Source organism: Pholcus phalangioides, unplaced genomic scaffold, assembly GCF_987345545.1.
Source record: "Pholcus phalangioides strain wild (caught in Gottingen) unplaced genomic scaffold, Ppha-v1.0 ptg000008l_1, whole genome shotgun sequence".
Lineage (NCBI taxonomy): Eukaryota > Metazoa > Arthropoda > Arachnida > Araneae > Pholcidae > Pholcus > Pholcus phalangioides.
Genome location: NW_028301601.1, coordinates 49,962,488 through 49,978,260, shown reverse-complemented (window position 1 = coordinate 49,978,260; position 15,773 = coordinate 49,962,488). Strand labels below are relative to the sequence as shown.

Here is a 15,773-nt window from a genome sequence, read left to right as displayed (position 1 = left end):
GCATGTGAACGACCAAAAGAATAGATCTAGAGCATAGTTTCCCAAACTTTTTGTTCCATCGCCCCCTTCTTCAGAGAAATTTTTCTCTCATCGCCCCCCAACTCAAGCGAACCCATAGGATCCTATGTTATACCCGTGGCTTCTATCGCCCCCTTGGACCTTTCCACCACCCACCAGGGGGCGATATTGCCCACTTTGGGAAACACTGATCTAGACCGTGTGCAAGCATGCGATTGACCAAGAAACTACGCAAGCATGCGAATGAGCAAGAGAGTACGCGAGCATGCTAAGTGGGCCCCAGGGTGGCAAGTTAAATCCTGTTGCAATGAGTGGTCAAAATAATTAGTAGAATGGGAGAAGGGGGTTCAATGCTTGTATAGCACATGGGCAGTGAAACCATCTCTCCTAGAGAAAAAGGGAACTAGGTCAGTTAGTAACACAAACGTGTGAGTTAGAGGATTTGCAAGCATGATGAGTGAACAAAGGTGTGACCTAGACAGTGAAAGACCAAGTCGGTGAGCGACCAAAAGTTTTACCTGAAGCAAGCATCTGTGTGACCAGAACAGGTATTCAAACATGTGGAATGACCAAAATAGCGACGAGGATCTAGAGAGCGACGGTGGCCGGTGGTGATCAACCAGAAGTTCTCTAAGATCTAGAGCGTGTATAAGCATCTGGAGTGACCAAAGCACTTTGCATGCATGCATGTGAATGACTAGAAAAGTGTGCAAATATGTGAGTGATCAAAAGAACAATGACTTAAAAATAGAGGGGTATTTACGGGGAAGGGCATATCAGTGTTATCCGAAATAATAATTTTGAAAAGTAATTTCACTCCTTTCCAAAATTTTAAGGGGTATTTTTTATGAAAAACAGAAATAACTCAATTAAAAAAAATTACCTAAAATGACGAATTCCACTCCTCAACGAAATGTGGAGGAGTGAGATTGAATTTTGATGAGTGAATCACGCATCTAGATGGATATTGGCAAACACTGGGGGCATATAAAGAGGCGCATTTGGGCCTGTGAGCTACACGAATTTTGCCACCTTTCTTCCATTCTAGTCGCAAATTGCTAATTTTCTTTGCTTTTTCCTCGAATTCGCCACCCTGTGCGCTATAGCTCGCTTGCCCCCCTTCTGCAAGTACACCTGTGTCTCTAAATCATTGTTCTGGTCACTTACATGCTTGTACACTGTTTTGGTCATTCGCAAGCTTATACACGCTCTGGATCACTGTTTTCGTGATTAACATGGTTCCTTGCTTTATAGGTCACTCTTTTAGTCATTCACATCCTTGCACACTTTTTTCTTTGCAATTTCCTCGAATTCGCCACCCTGTGCTATAACCCGCTTGCCCCCCTCTTCTGCAAGTACATCTGTGTCTCTAAGTCACTGTTTTGGTCACTTACATTCTTCCACACTGCTTTGGTCACATACATGATTGCACACTGTTTTGGTCACATACATGATTGCACACTGTTTTGGTCACATACATGATTGCACACTGTTTTGGTCACTCACATTGTTCCACACTGTTTTGGTCACTCTCATTCTTCCACACTGCTTTGGCCACTCATATGCTTGCACACTGTTTTGGTCACTCGAATGATTGCACACGCTCTAGGTCACTGTTTTGGTCATTGACCGGCACGGTTCCTTACTCTCTCTCTCTCTCTCTCTCTCTCTCTTTTGGTCATTCACATGCTCATACATTCTTTAAGTCACTTTTTTAGTCATTCACACGCTCACAAATTTTTTGGCCACTCAATCCTCAAATCTGCCGCATCTCTGAACTTGCCGCCCGCAAAGCCTTCCTGTAAATTTGCCAAATCTATGTTATATGTTTCAAAAATAGAGAAAAAAAATGTATTGCCGTTACAAAGGCTGCAAGAATTTTTTTTTTTTCAATCGTGTAATTGTTTTCATTTCCTCCTCTGTGTTTGGCTTTTTGAGGTCTCGAGCCCCTCCGGAATCTCGAGAGTAAAACTGTTTCCTCATATTTGGTGTTTCCTCCGTTAATCGAACTTCCGATATTACTTGCTTAAATTCAATCTCCAAAAAAAAGTAGTTTTCAGGAAAGATCCAGCTACAGCACAAGCATGGGTGATGAACAGGATGAACACACAGTAAGAGCATTTTATAATTTTCATTTCGATTCCGAGCTACCATTTGCATCATGTGCGACGTGAGTGATCGGTCGATTCTTGTTTCATTTTTTTTTTCGCGTTTTTATTTCTATTTCCAGCCTAAATTCCTGGATAGAAGAGCGATCACAAGGAGCCAAACGGCTTTCCTCAAGATGCAGGTGAGTCCTTTTTTTGTATTCACGACCCGTGTTCAGCATAAATAAACTATTGTTTTAAGTTGTAAGCTAAATGTCCAGCCTGGTCAAATAGTCATTCGCAAATATTTGCTTCCAATGTTTGCCCCCTTCCCCCTCCCACTGCAATGAAGCACCAGCGGCATACGCTGGCTACTCATTGACGTGCCTGGCTCAATGTTCCTTGGGGAATATTTGCTTCCAGAACAATCTCCGTGTTGTGACTGTTGGCGTTCTTCGACCAGATTGATTGGAAGATCGGGAAGGAAGGCGGCTCCATTGTCTTGGGTTGAAGGCTGAACTGAACTGAACGAACCGAGCACGGCCAGGTTCTGTCACCGTTCGCTTTCGAACTCCGCGTTGAGCTAAGGCAGCCGGATAAAAAAAAAACAAAAAAGCAGATCGGAAGCTTTGTTGCTATTGCGATATAAGCTCACTGTCGCGGAGGGCATGGTCATGCAAGCAGGACCGTCTTTTAAGGCCTCTTGTCACTATGACTGGGCCAGATAATTAAGGTAAAAGATAATAAAAAGTCTTTGTTGGAAATATACCGCAAACATCTAAATGCTATCGGCAACCACAACCGACGTCACGAGCATTATGGGCCCCCAGCAGAGGCGGATTTAACGGAGGGCGTTAAATCCACCTCCCTTGGCCCCAGTTACTAAAGGGCCCCGAAAAACCAAAACTTCACACTTTTTCTAATTTAAGGGGCCCAATATTTTCTTTTGCGCCCGTGGTCTCGACTGACTTTAATCCGCCACTGGCCCCTAGGCAATTGGTTTTTCTGAGGCCCTCTAGCTGACTAAAACCATAGACTACTGTAAAACCTCTTAATGATTTACAAGCTTAATTTAAAAAATCTTAATCAGATCTCGTTATCATCGCCCCTCCCGCGCCATGCCCGGATGAGCTCATGCGTCAAGATCACATTGCGTGCCGGGGATAGTTCCAAAATGCTGAGCAACCCCAACCAAACCACTAACCATTTCCTGTAGCGCTCCCAGCAGCCGCGACCTCGTTAAAAAGTCTCGCCACAGACAGCAACAGGCATGTGTGAGAGTAGGATATTGCAGACTCATTTAAAACAGTGGGAGGGCTTTATGGAGGCACAAGTCGGGGGGGGGGGGAGGAGGTGCTAGTGCATCTGATGGTCTACGCATTGGACTAAAGCTGGTACTAAATTCTTCCTTTGACCCAGATGCCTTAGACACAGCGCATTTGACATTTCAATAAAGCCCGTGGGCCATTATACTAATCATATGGTTGTCAAAGAGTTCAGCGGGTCATGCGTTGAAACACCACCACCTATAGAAGGCCTCCGCACGAAGCTCGTGATGTCACTGAAGAAGGCAATTTCACCTATAGGTATTGGATGTAGCAGGCCGACTCATGCGATACATCTTTACCTCTTTTTATCTTTATATCCAATGGCTATAGGTGGAATGGCCTTCTTCAGTGACGTCACAAGCTTCGTGCAAATTCCTTCTTCTGTTGGTGGTGTTGGTTGAAACCCCTGCTTCAACGCAAAGCAGTCTTAAGAGATCCATCATGTGATTAATCACCAAGTGATTGTTTTGAAGCCCCCCCCCCCCAAGCAAATATACACACTCATTTCTCGAAAATTCCACGTAGATCTAGTATTTTAGTGAGGTCCCGGGCCATTCCTGGGTTTTCCTATGCGTTAAGGCAGCACTGCACTGGTTTAACCCCTTATTGAGAATTACACGGCGAAAGGCGAAATGAATTCTTGCTTGTCCCGCGTGAAAGAGTATCTAATTGCAACCTCTAGGGTAAACAGCCTGTTCTGAACATATGGCAGCTCTTCCCCTATGGCTCCCTACTGCATATTGTAGAGCGATGGTTCTCAACCTTTAGATTTATAGAAGCACGCATACTTGCAATTTTTTTCACTGGGTAGCACAGGCACAAATATAGCATTGACGAATGGGGTTTTTTATCCCATGAAATAGTACAGTAGTTTCATAGTTGTTCTTGGGCGCCAATGTAAGCCTGACGTGTGCCACAGTTAGCACTGGGGAGGGGGGAACTGAAGAAAACCTGTTTCAGAGGGCCGCAAAGCTGTTTTTGCACCGGGCCGCAAAATAATCAGTCCCGACCTTGGATGTGTAATGCCGAGAGATACAACACAAAATGTTTTCCTACCTGATTCAGTCGGCTGGCTGGAAGGTCCTGGTCGTTCTTTTGACCAGCCTTTCAATACCTTCTGTAGAAGCTTCCAGTATGTGAGGGTCATTGCCAGTAATGGAGCGGCCACACTACTCGTCTTTGACAACCGTGGAACGTACACTGGCGTTTATACGACATTCAAGAGGCCGAGTCGAAACGGCACTATGGTGACGATTTGACACAGCCAGCATGCAAAGCACCACAACGAAAGAAAATTTCACAGGAACTGATCGAAAGAACTTACTGTGCAGAGGTTACCGTATGTGTCTTTTCATCAGCAGTCCTGTACCCTGCTTACATCGTGTGAACTTTCTTACTCTCTTGGGATAAGCTTACCGACCCATCCCTGAGGGGTATACGACAAAATCTGATGACTGGACGGTGCAACAGTAATCCAACCTAACAGGGGAGGAACTGACAAGGATGCTGGTGCATCTTTATCCGAAGACAAATGTGTAAGTCGAATAACTGAGACATTTTTTAAAAGAATGCCCCCCCCCCCTTCCGTCACAGACATACAAAATATTATAAAACTCAATTTGTTTAATGCCATCTGCAATTCTGTTATAAAAAATGTATAATTTCAATCATACTTGAGGGGGGGGGGAGGAAATTAGATCGCATTTCAAATCACTTATGGCGATATTCACCGACATGGTTTAAATTATAGTCACAATTTTTTGAGAAGAGATCGACACGGATTGGTTAAATTCAGGTTTTTAACCAATCTATGTTGATCTCTTATCGAAAAATCTGTGTGTGTGTGACTACAGTTTAAACCACGTCGGTGAATACGGCCCTTGAAGAAATGAAATTTAGCAGAACACACACATTACCATCGGGACACGACATTGGGTAAAAAATTGCAACAAAATCTTGTCGACTTGGGGAAATTTCGGTCTCTTTTCTCTTTTTTTTTTTCTTTTTTGGCAGTAGATGATTTGCAACCAGCAGCTTTGATTTTGCTTCTCGGCTTTATAATCGTTTTCAAAGTTTACGCAGGGATACTCAACTGTTTTGCAATCATAGGCGTACGCAGAATTTTCTCGAGTGGGGGTTTTCAGATTTTTTCCCCCTTCTGAAGGGCGAGGGGGATACATTTTTTCCTGCAAAATAACACTACAATCTTGGCCCTTCGCGTACACCAATGTTTGCAATATCAACTTTTCGTCATTATTTTACAATTCTTGTCGAATTCTTAAAAATTCTTTTTTTTAGAGATTGAGCTTTTCCGTTTTTTCGACATTACGAACGGCGGATCAATCGTGACCTTCACTCACTATGGTGACGATTTGACACAGTCAGCATGCAAAGCACCACAACGAAAGAAAATTCCACAGGAACTGATCGAAAGAACTTACTGTGCAGAGGTTACCGTATGTGTCTTTTCATCAGCAGTCCTGTACCCTCGAAATCTTACATAGTGTGAACTTTCTTACTCTCTTGGGATAAGCTTAACACTTACCGACCCATCCCTGAGGGGTATACGACAAAATCTGATGACTGGACGGTGCAACAGCAATCCAACCTAGCAGGGGAGGAACTGACAAGGATGCTGGCGCATCTTTATCCGAAGATTTCAGCGGGATTTTGACCACCGCGCTCCCCCACACGGTAATGGTCCATGTGCCCTAACCAGCCTACGAGCAAACTCCCAAGCAATTATCCCTCCTTCCAACAAGTGATCGCCTGAGAGTCGCCCCCCCCCCAACGGGATTGAGCAGAAAAAGAGGTTTACAAAGTCGCTGGATAACGCTGATAACATTGGGTGAAAAAAAAATTGCGAAAGGACATATGGCCGTCAAAACAATTGAACCCCGTTTCTTTTGGGGCTCGCCGCGTCTACGTATTACCAGAAACAAGCAATAAGAATATCACTTAAATGTTCACTCTAAATGGCCATCAGCCTGCTCATTGGCAAATTTATAGGAACCAATGTCCGACTAAAGCTAAACGCCGTATAAACGTGTATACGACAGTATACGACGTATAAACGATGCATTGGGCCAGGATGGACAAGAGTGTTACCACGAATTAACGAAAGGTATTCGAAAGCTTTTCCCTTTGCACCAATTTTTTTTTTTTTTTTTTTTTGATTGCAGGAAGAACTGAACAAAGTACTCTCGGATGAAGGAGGCCTCCATTTCGAAGGAGTGAAAGTGCCCATGGTCATCGATGACAAAATCCGCACCAGGAACAGTTACGTCGACGACCAGCGGGACGTGAAGCTTCAACTGCAGCTCTTCGAGGAAAACAACGCTAATACAGACGGCGGCAGGCGTAGGGCGGCCCCGGCAAACGGCGTCTACCCGGATCAATCGGAATATCGCCACTTGTGGAACAACGAGAGCAAACCGCCTCCGATCTCGATCCCCATCGGTTTGCTGAATAACCAACACGACGGATGGGTGTCCCCTCTGCAACCGTTGCTGCAGGATGTTCCGCCTCCGCAGCCGCTGGTGGAGGATGTTCCGCCTCTGCAACCGCTGCTGAAGGATGTTCCGCCTATGCAACCCTTCCTTAAGGATGTTCCGCCTCTGCAGCCCTTCATGAACGATATTCCGCCTCTGCATCCCTTCATAAACGATGGTCCGTCTCTGCAACCCTTCCAGAACCATCCGACTCTCGCGCAGCAACCGCTTCCGAACGATGCCCTGCCTCTCGTGCAACCGCTTCCGAACGATGCCCCGCCTCTCGTGCAACCGCTTCCGAACGATGCCCAGCCTCTCGTGCAACCGCTTCCGAACGATGTCCCGCCTTTCGCTCAACCTCCGGTAAACGAACAGCAGAGGAAGTCCGAGAGGTTCCGGACTCCTGTCAACGTCACGCCCAGGCAGCACGACCAGATGAACGTCGCCAACGAGCCAGTCGGGGGAGTCGAGATTGCGGAAAACGGCCCGCCACCAAGTGCTGGAGATGGCTCGAACAAAGACGGGCCGCTGAACAACGTCCAGGGAGCCATCGTTGCCCAGAACGCGGGAGACAACGCCGCTACCATGCAGGAAAATCCGAATCTAGAAAAGCCTCCGGAGCCCGATGCCAAGGGCTGGGGTTCTTGGATGAGTGGGTGGTGGTTCATGTGATGATGGTCGGACCAGCGTTAGTCAGTGAGTTAGACTGAGTTCGAGAAAGAGTCCAATGCGTCCATTCTCTAGTTACGTTACAGTCTCGTACGTTACGTGTCTCGCGGTTTCTCCAGTTACGTTACAGTCAGTTTAGTGACTTGTGCAGAGAGTGCATATAAAATTATCTTCTCCATCAATTAATGTTGTCTCATTCTACTGAGTATTTTTCCTCTTAGGTTGCTCGTGACAGGGCCGCCACGGAGGGGAAAGCAGGCGTGTCTGGTGCTCTCCTGGGCGCTGAATCCGCCCTCCAACTGCTCATTGTGCATTACACGGGGGTGACAAAATGCGTGCTTGCCCCGTCTGACCCCGTCCACTTGTTGCAGCCCTGGCGTGAGATACAGTTGTTTGAATTGAACTTAATAAAAAAATAAAATATGTGATGAAAACAGAAATTTTAAATATAAGATCGATCTCAGGAACCCTGTGCCCGGAACCAGAAGATGGGTGATCATCCCTCCCGAGGGTGCCGAATTATATGGTCTCAGCATAATACGGGATGATCCAACGGACCAACACATTAAATCGACCCACTCGTCACATAACCCTGGATCAGCGCCTGGGCAGGTCGTTCAGTGAGCTTCCTTCTCGTGGGGTGGGGGTTTCAATAATTCCAGCATTGATGAAAGCGATAATTCCAAAATTAATGAAAGAGGTAATTCCAAAATTAATGAAAGAGGTAATTCCAAAATTAATGAAAGAGGTAATTCCAAAATTAATGAAAGAGGTAATTCCAAAATTAATGAAAGAGGTAATTCCAAAATTAATGAAAGAGGTAATTCCAAAATTAATGAAAGAGGTAATTCCATAATTAATGAGATATAAATTCAGAATAAATGAAAGAAAGGGCCGGATTAACCATTAAGCAAAATAAGCACGTGCTTAGGGCATTTTTTCACAATTTTCATAAAGTATGCCCAGGGCTGTCTTAACATTATCATACGCCCAAATACAAAGCGATTTTTCTGAGAGAGGCACCTACTACCTAGCTAAAAATTCCTACCTATTTGCATATTTACTCTTGAAAATCGGCACCAGATCTAATTGTCACTTGAGACCTCGGAGAAGTGTCCAAATGGACCCATGCAGTAAACCAAGTTCTACACAATAAGGACATGGTTTTTGTTGGTCATTAGTGGATCAACTGTGTAGTTTGATCTCTAGAAGTAAAAGAAATGCTACCAGAGGTGTAAATTACAAACTTGAGAATGTATCTAAAGGGGAAAATACTCAATATAACGGCGATTCTCGTCAGAAATAAAATATCTACTGGCTGGGCCGCAACTAGATACTTGGTTAGCCGGAGCAACTGCTCATTTAGGCACCCCATCGTAATGCTGAAGGATAGGTTAAATGGTGAAATTTGCGCCCCTTTTTGTGATGCGCCCGGGGCACCAGAACCACCTGCTCCCCCCCCCCCACCACCACTTGCGGCCCTGCCTATTGGTAATATTATGGCCATTCTAACATTGAATGGTTTCTCCTTGGAGTGTTGTCGCAGTCTTTATCTCATCAACCGTTTGTCGTAGTGCTTTGGTTCTAATTTTAAAAATTCTCAACATGTGACCAGAAATCACCCTGTACGAGTTTTAAGGACGAAAATACAGTGTACACAAAATAAAAAATGTAAATTTTTATACGATCCCGTCCTCTAACTTCCATTGAACAGTTGTTGCTCTTTCTCTTCTGAGCCCAACAAACAAATTACATGCTTTTAACTGCATTATTCCCTGAGATATTTAAATTCAAAAATCGGAGACAAGTCCGGGCTTACGAGAATTTCGCGGCCCAATGGAAAAAAATATTTTTGCGGCACCTCTAAAAAAATTTCAAGCAGTTGCTCCCCGACTTGCAAACTTTTCGAGTTACGAACGTAAATCTTGAAGGGGAATTTTTTTTTCAGAAAAAGTACGCATTTCATTACACTCATTTTTTCATTATTTCAGGAACGCGTTGATAGCCTGGATCGTAATCAAACACGATCCATTGAAGGGGAATGGCATTTAAATTAATTTTTCAAAATTCATAAATTATTAATAATAATTATCGTGGTCCACCTGCTGACACTTCATCGTGGCTCGAATCATATTGAATTGGTCATACTTTTAAAGCGCTTTATCATCTCTTTATCAAATATACGTTGCAATTCGATAACTGATTTCATTGCTGTTTTTGTTTAATTAATGTAAATTAATAGAAGTAAAGCAATCAAGTGCTGGAATTCCATGACCCCCACAAGGGTGGGGCTGACAGGCAGGATCGTCTTAAGAGCATCATGGGCCCCCGAACCAAGGGATTTTGTAGATTTCCTACCTGAAAAATTCTCGAAAAATTCAACTACGTCTCATTTTTCTGAGGCACCTCTTCTCTTGAGGCGGCACGGTCCGGGGTGGGGAAGGCATGCGTTAAGACGTCACTGCCTAAGGTTCGCACCAGGCGTCCTCCTTTTTCAGTTTTGAATCTGGTAACCCTATCTGGAGAACCACATTATCCGTTTTTTCATTCACTTATTTGTTCGATCATCCACATTGTCCGAATTTTTTTGTGGAAAGAAATATTTATTTTTTCCGCATTAAATCGATTATTGCAAATTTACGAATTTTGGAATTTTACCTAAATTTTCATCTCATTAAAAAAATGTTATGCTAAAAAATAACGAAGAGAAACTCACTCTCTCTCTCTATTTTTCATCATTGCATAAGTTGCCTGAAATTTCGAGATTTAAGACGAGTTTTCCTAGGAGCAGGTTTCCTGTGTCGCGCGCAATGTGATTTCCCCAGCGCGACACGCCGTCCACTCGCCAGTAAGAAAAGCAGCATGACTGTTTTCCTACAAAGCGCAATACGGCTCACGACGGCGCTTTACGTCGAGCGTGGTTGGCCGACTGCTTCTGGAGGAGTCAAATGCGCCGTGCGCCGCGGTTTTGCCGATATTCTCTTCACTCTTGTGTGTTTCCTTTCCCTTCCCTTCAAACCGGAGCATGCAGACGACAGAGTAGCTGATGCCAAAGCCATATACTTTATATAGCCGCCCTGATCTGATGCGCCTCGCTAGGAAAACACAAACGCGTAGCGTGATTATGTAACACGTTTCTGTCGCCGCGAAATAGTCTAATTCGGTTCACGCTGCGCAACAAACCTATTCCTAGGAAAACCCGGCTTTAGATGGCAACAATATATAAACACTGAGCTATAAGTAAATATTATTTATTTTACTTACAGCTCAGTGTATATAAATCAAGCCTCAGAATTTCTGTCGTCTGCTTCTCTCCAGGTTCCTTGTTTTGGACGTCTCCTTGTGTCCTGAAAAAATTACTGAACTGGAAGTTTGAACTACCAGTTCTGTTTGTGAGCTTAAGCTTGCAGGGAACCGAACAAACCAACTTCTTGTCTGTCGTCTGCTCATTGAGAGGTCCTTCGTTTTCGACGTCTCCCTATGCTCAGATAAAATAACCGAACTTTTAGTTTAAATTTCCAGTTCAGTTTATGAGCTTTGTTTATAAGGAACTGAGCGGAATAAAGAATATAGTTTTTTTACTTTAAACTTCATCATCACCACATGAGTCACTTTTAAATTTGAGATTAGATGGCAGCACATTACTATAAAGTGGAGTGAGGAAAAATTCACTTTTTACGATCTTACCTGCCGTCTGCATGTGTGAAGGTCCTTTGTATTGGATGTTTCCTTGGGTTTTAAAAAAATAACTGAACTGGAAGTTTGATCTTTCAGGTCATTTTATAAGCTTTGTTTATATGGAGCAAAGCTGAATGAAGAATTTAGTTTTTTATACCCGAGCTTCATCATCACCACATAAGGCACTTCTGATTTTTAAATTAGATAGCATCACTAACAATATTTTTAAAAATGAATGTCTTAATGTATTCTAGAGTATTAAATTAATTTCAATTCAACTAAAATTGTTAATGCCATTGTGAATTCGCGGCAAATGCTGCAAGGCAAAAAAAAAACTGCTATTGGCGGACGCCATGGGCGGAGATACGGGGGCATTGCCTCCCCAGAATCAAAGGTGAAGTCGTCAGATCTAATGCATATATGTATAGATGAATCGACATCATCATCATCTTGCCCCCCCCCCCCAGCAATAATGATTGTGCCCCCCCCCCCGACTTCCAAGTCTATCGGAGGAAGTCCAAGATCCAAGTCTCTAAAAGGAGCCTCGTGATAATGAGATCTGGTTGCAAATTTCAGAAGTTTGAAGACGGGTATTTGTAGCTTGGTGAGAGAAGGCGGCAGAAAAATCACTTTACCAGTGAAGGCCTATGGTGTACTTAAGACGATCCTGCGGGAAGAAGGGAGGGAGAGGGGTGTAACCAAAGAATGGAACCACAAACGCTTGATCATGTTATCCCATCTCAATCGACCATTTTCCTCGCATTTCGAGTAGGGGAAATACGCCCCCCTCGTTCACTGTGGTCTTAGTAGTTGACTTACTTCTTGCTTTGGCTATCATTGGCCCGTTTATATCAAACTGGGGCTCTTAAAAACCACCACGTACTTTTACAGAAAAACGTCAACTAATACTTTCTAAAACCGACAACGTGCAGGGCTATTGCCCGAAATGCCCGGGGAATGTAAAAATGTTGATGAGGTATATATATATATATTTTTTCCCACAACCACATGACCTATTCTTGCGTGAAAAGTATTTATTCGTGAATGTGAATTTTTGTGGATTTGTCCAGTCCTTTTCATTATCTACCCACGAATTCAGAAAAGAAACCATAATCGCTGCTCTTAACCAGGGACGGTTCTTTGACTATGCAGCCGCATTGCGGGCCCAGGTCGATGTGTCGAGAAGCGAATTGTGTAAGTTCGTTGGATCATCCCGTATTTTACGGGACAGGAAAATTTTCCAATATTATTCGGTTCTTACCTATCGCCCCGCCCCTGGATCCGTTCACAAGTACAGATTTCTTCTCGAGTCACCTCAAGTTGTTCTCAACGCATTTATTGGTGCATCCACCCCCCCCCCTCCACCCTCCAGAAGCAGGACCGCTGTGTCAGATTTTTTTTACCGGATATTAATTACTCTGTAATGAATTTATAAAAACCATGGATCCTATATCCTACAGCATGGTTCTTATGCTGGGACGTCTGGTACACCTCCAGGCCAAACTTTTCATGCCCCCCCCCTCCCTCTAGAGTAAGTTTATCATGTGGGAAAACACACAAAAAAAAAAGATAATTATCGTCCCGTGTCTGCTCCTCTCTAGTTGCGGCCCGGAGTAGGCAGGTCTTGTGACCCGGGAGTCGGATCAGAGGGAGTGGACACCAAAATGCTTGCATGCCCCGGCTGGCTAAGCATCTAGTTGCAGTCCTGCCTACTCTTGTGGGAAGGGCTGCAACTGGGGGGGGGGGGGGGGGGGCAAGCGGGTCCAGTGCCCCTGACGCCGGACCCGAGAGGCCACCAATTTCAACTTTAACCCTCTTCCAACATTACAAAGGGTGCCAAAATGTGATCATGCCCGGATGACCAAACATCGACCCTGTTGCGACCTTACTTGCGGGAAGGAGACTATGAGGGTCCACTAAGGGACGTAGCGTGCCTTCTCGGGGCCCCGAGACAGACTTTCCTGGGGTCTCTTGAAAAGATTTATTATGAAAAATAATTGTATATTTTTTGTAAGCCCCCCCCCCCTCTAATTTGCTCGAGTCAGTACTCTGGTTGCTCCAGCCTTTTACTAGATAGGGTCCACCTGGGAAGGGGGGGGGGGGGGTCTCAGAATAATAGGATTTGGTGAATTTTTTTCGGAGCCTTTTTCATGCAAAATTATTAGATGAGCATTTCCAGCCAGAAGTGGGTGAGGGCTCAGATATATCACTTTGTTCGGGTGTCAAGGCCGTCTTAAGAGCCACCTGGGCCCTACCAGGCAAATTTACATGTATGCTCCTCGAAAATTTCAACTATATATAATTTTTGAAAGGCTCCTTTTCTCTTGAGACCCCCCACGGGCCGTGCCCGGATGGGTCCATGCGTTAAGACGGCACTGCTGACAGGGCTCCAGCCTTGGGATCCGGGACAATAAACATCTTTTTTTTTTGCATGCAATAAATTCATTACAGAAGGGCCCGTGAAAGTCTGGATTGGGACCCGCTAAAGATCTTAGTCTAGGGGCCCTGCTCCAGAATGTGGGGAGTGGTATGTGAAATTCCCAAAAATAAAGAAAAACATTCTGATACTTTTAGAAATAAGCTACTGCCATACCTCTAATAATGCTAAAAATAATATTGTTGGTACTTTAATCTGAAAACCTCTTTTCACAATCAATAATAGTTTAATGGGGAAAAAAATTAAATTTTAATCAAAAATTAGTATCTGCCGAGAAAGGAAAAGGTTTTTTTTGAAGAAATTTCGGCCCCTGAAATTTTGCGGCCCGGTGCGACCGCACCTTCCGCACACCCAGGGCCGCAACTTGGAGAGGAGGAGGCGGGTCTCGTGCCCGGGCGTTGGACCAGAGGGGGAGAAAATTTCATTCTCAAACCTTACCTTCAACATTACAAATGTTGCCAAAATGCGCACTTGCCCCGGGTGACCGAGCGTCCAGTTGCGGCCCTGCGCACACCCCCAAGTCCGGTCCTATCGGAGACAAGTTGGGAAAGAACAGCATTAGTTTACTATGTTCTTTCCAAATTTTTTCGCCGATTTTTGAATTTGCAACAACTTTCCAATTGGGTTTTATAGGACAGGGTGTCCATGTAAAATCAAATCTTTTTAGGTTTCTGGATCCATTTTTAGCATTTTTTAAATTGGAACCATACTTCTACGACAAATAGTTCAGATGAAGGGCGAATAAACAGAGGCTACCCTATATAGTAAATCCATGGTCTATCTAAAAAAAAGTTCGAAAACGTGCATTTTTGGCAATTTAAAAAAAAGGGTAAAATTGACATGCATGTCGATCTCTATCTTGCATAATTTAAAAAAAAATTAATTTACCAATAGTTAGCAACTTTGCTTTCTTTTTGGCATCGTTTCTGGCGATAATTAGCGATTTACCATATTTTGAATCCCAAAATCCCGTATTTTTCTCGAGGAAAGATAATTTTGGTAACACCAGCCATGCGTTTCAGTAACAGCGCAATTACAAGGACTGATATGTGATAAATCCGAAATAATCTTTCGAAAAAACGGCCGCCAGATATAACAGCCAACCGTGGGAGCCGTTATAACTCAAGAAGGTTAAAGAACTGCGTCCATTCTACAACTACATACATTGAAAGAAATATATACATGATGGTTACACCATTTTATAGGAATAAACTATCATTTATAACATATAATAGCGTAACTCTTATCATCCCACGTGGTCTAGTGGTTAGGATACCTGGCTCTCACCCAGGAGGCCCGGGTTCGATTCCCGGCGTGGGAAGTGTTTTTTTAAATAAAATTCTTGAGTATTCATTGGGAATGATCTCTTTCGCGAATTTTGTGAAACTAATTCGTCTCATTCATATAATGAATTTTCATAACTTGTAAATTTTCAATAATATTCTGTATTAATTCTCTCATTAATTTGGAATAATTTCTTCCTATATGCATCTGAAAATTAGTTTTGGAATTATTTCTTTAATTTTTTGGATTCACGTAAATCGGAATTTTCATTACTTTTGATTTCATTTTCCAAATCTAAATTTTTGTTAATTTTGGATTCATTTTCCAAATCTAAATTTTTATTAATTTTGAATTCATTCCAGATCTAAATTTTTGTTAATTTTGGATTCATTCCAAATCTAAATTTTTGTTAATTTTGGATTCATTTTCCAAATCTAAATTTTTATTAATTTTGAATTCATTCCAGATCTAAATTTTTGTTAATTTTGGATTCATTCCAAATCTAAATTTTTGTTAATTTTGGATTCATTTTCCAAATCTAAATTTTTATTAATTTTGAATTCATTCCAAATCTAAATTTTCATTAATTTTGAATTCATTCCAAATCTAAATTTTTATTAATTTTGGATTCATGCTAAATCCGAATTTTCATTAATTTTGAATTCATATTAAATCGGAATTTTCAGTAATTTTGAATTCATTCCAAATCTAAATTTTCATTAATTTTGAATTTATTCCAAATCTAAATTTTTATTAATTTTGGATTCATGCTAAATCCGAA

At 42.9% G+C, this 15,773-nt stretch overlaps 1 non-coding gene across 1 annotated transcript; it reads left to right on the top strand.

Annotated features, from left to right (window-relative positions):
• Window positions 1-14,957: 14,957 nt before the first annotated feature.
• TRNAE-CUC (transfer RNA glutamic acid (anticodon CUC)) lies at window positions 14,958-15,029 on the top strand. Its single transcript has one exon. It is a non-coding gene; the product is annotated as a tRNA-Glu (tRNA).
• Window positions 15,030-15,773: the final 744 nt, after the last annotated feature.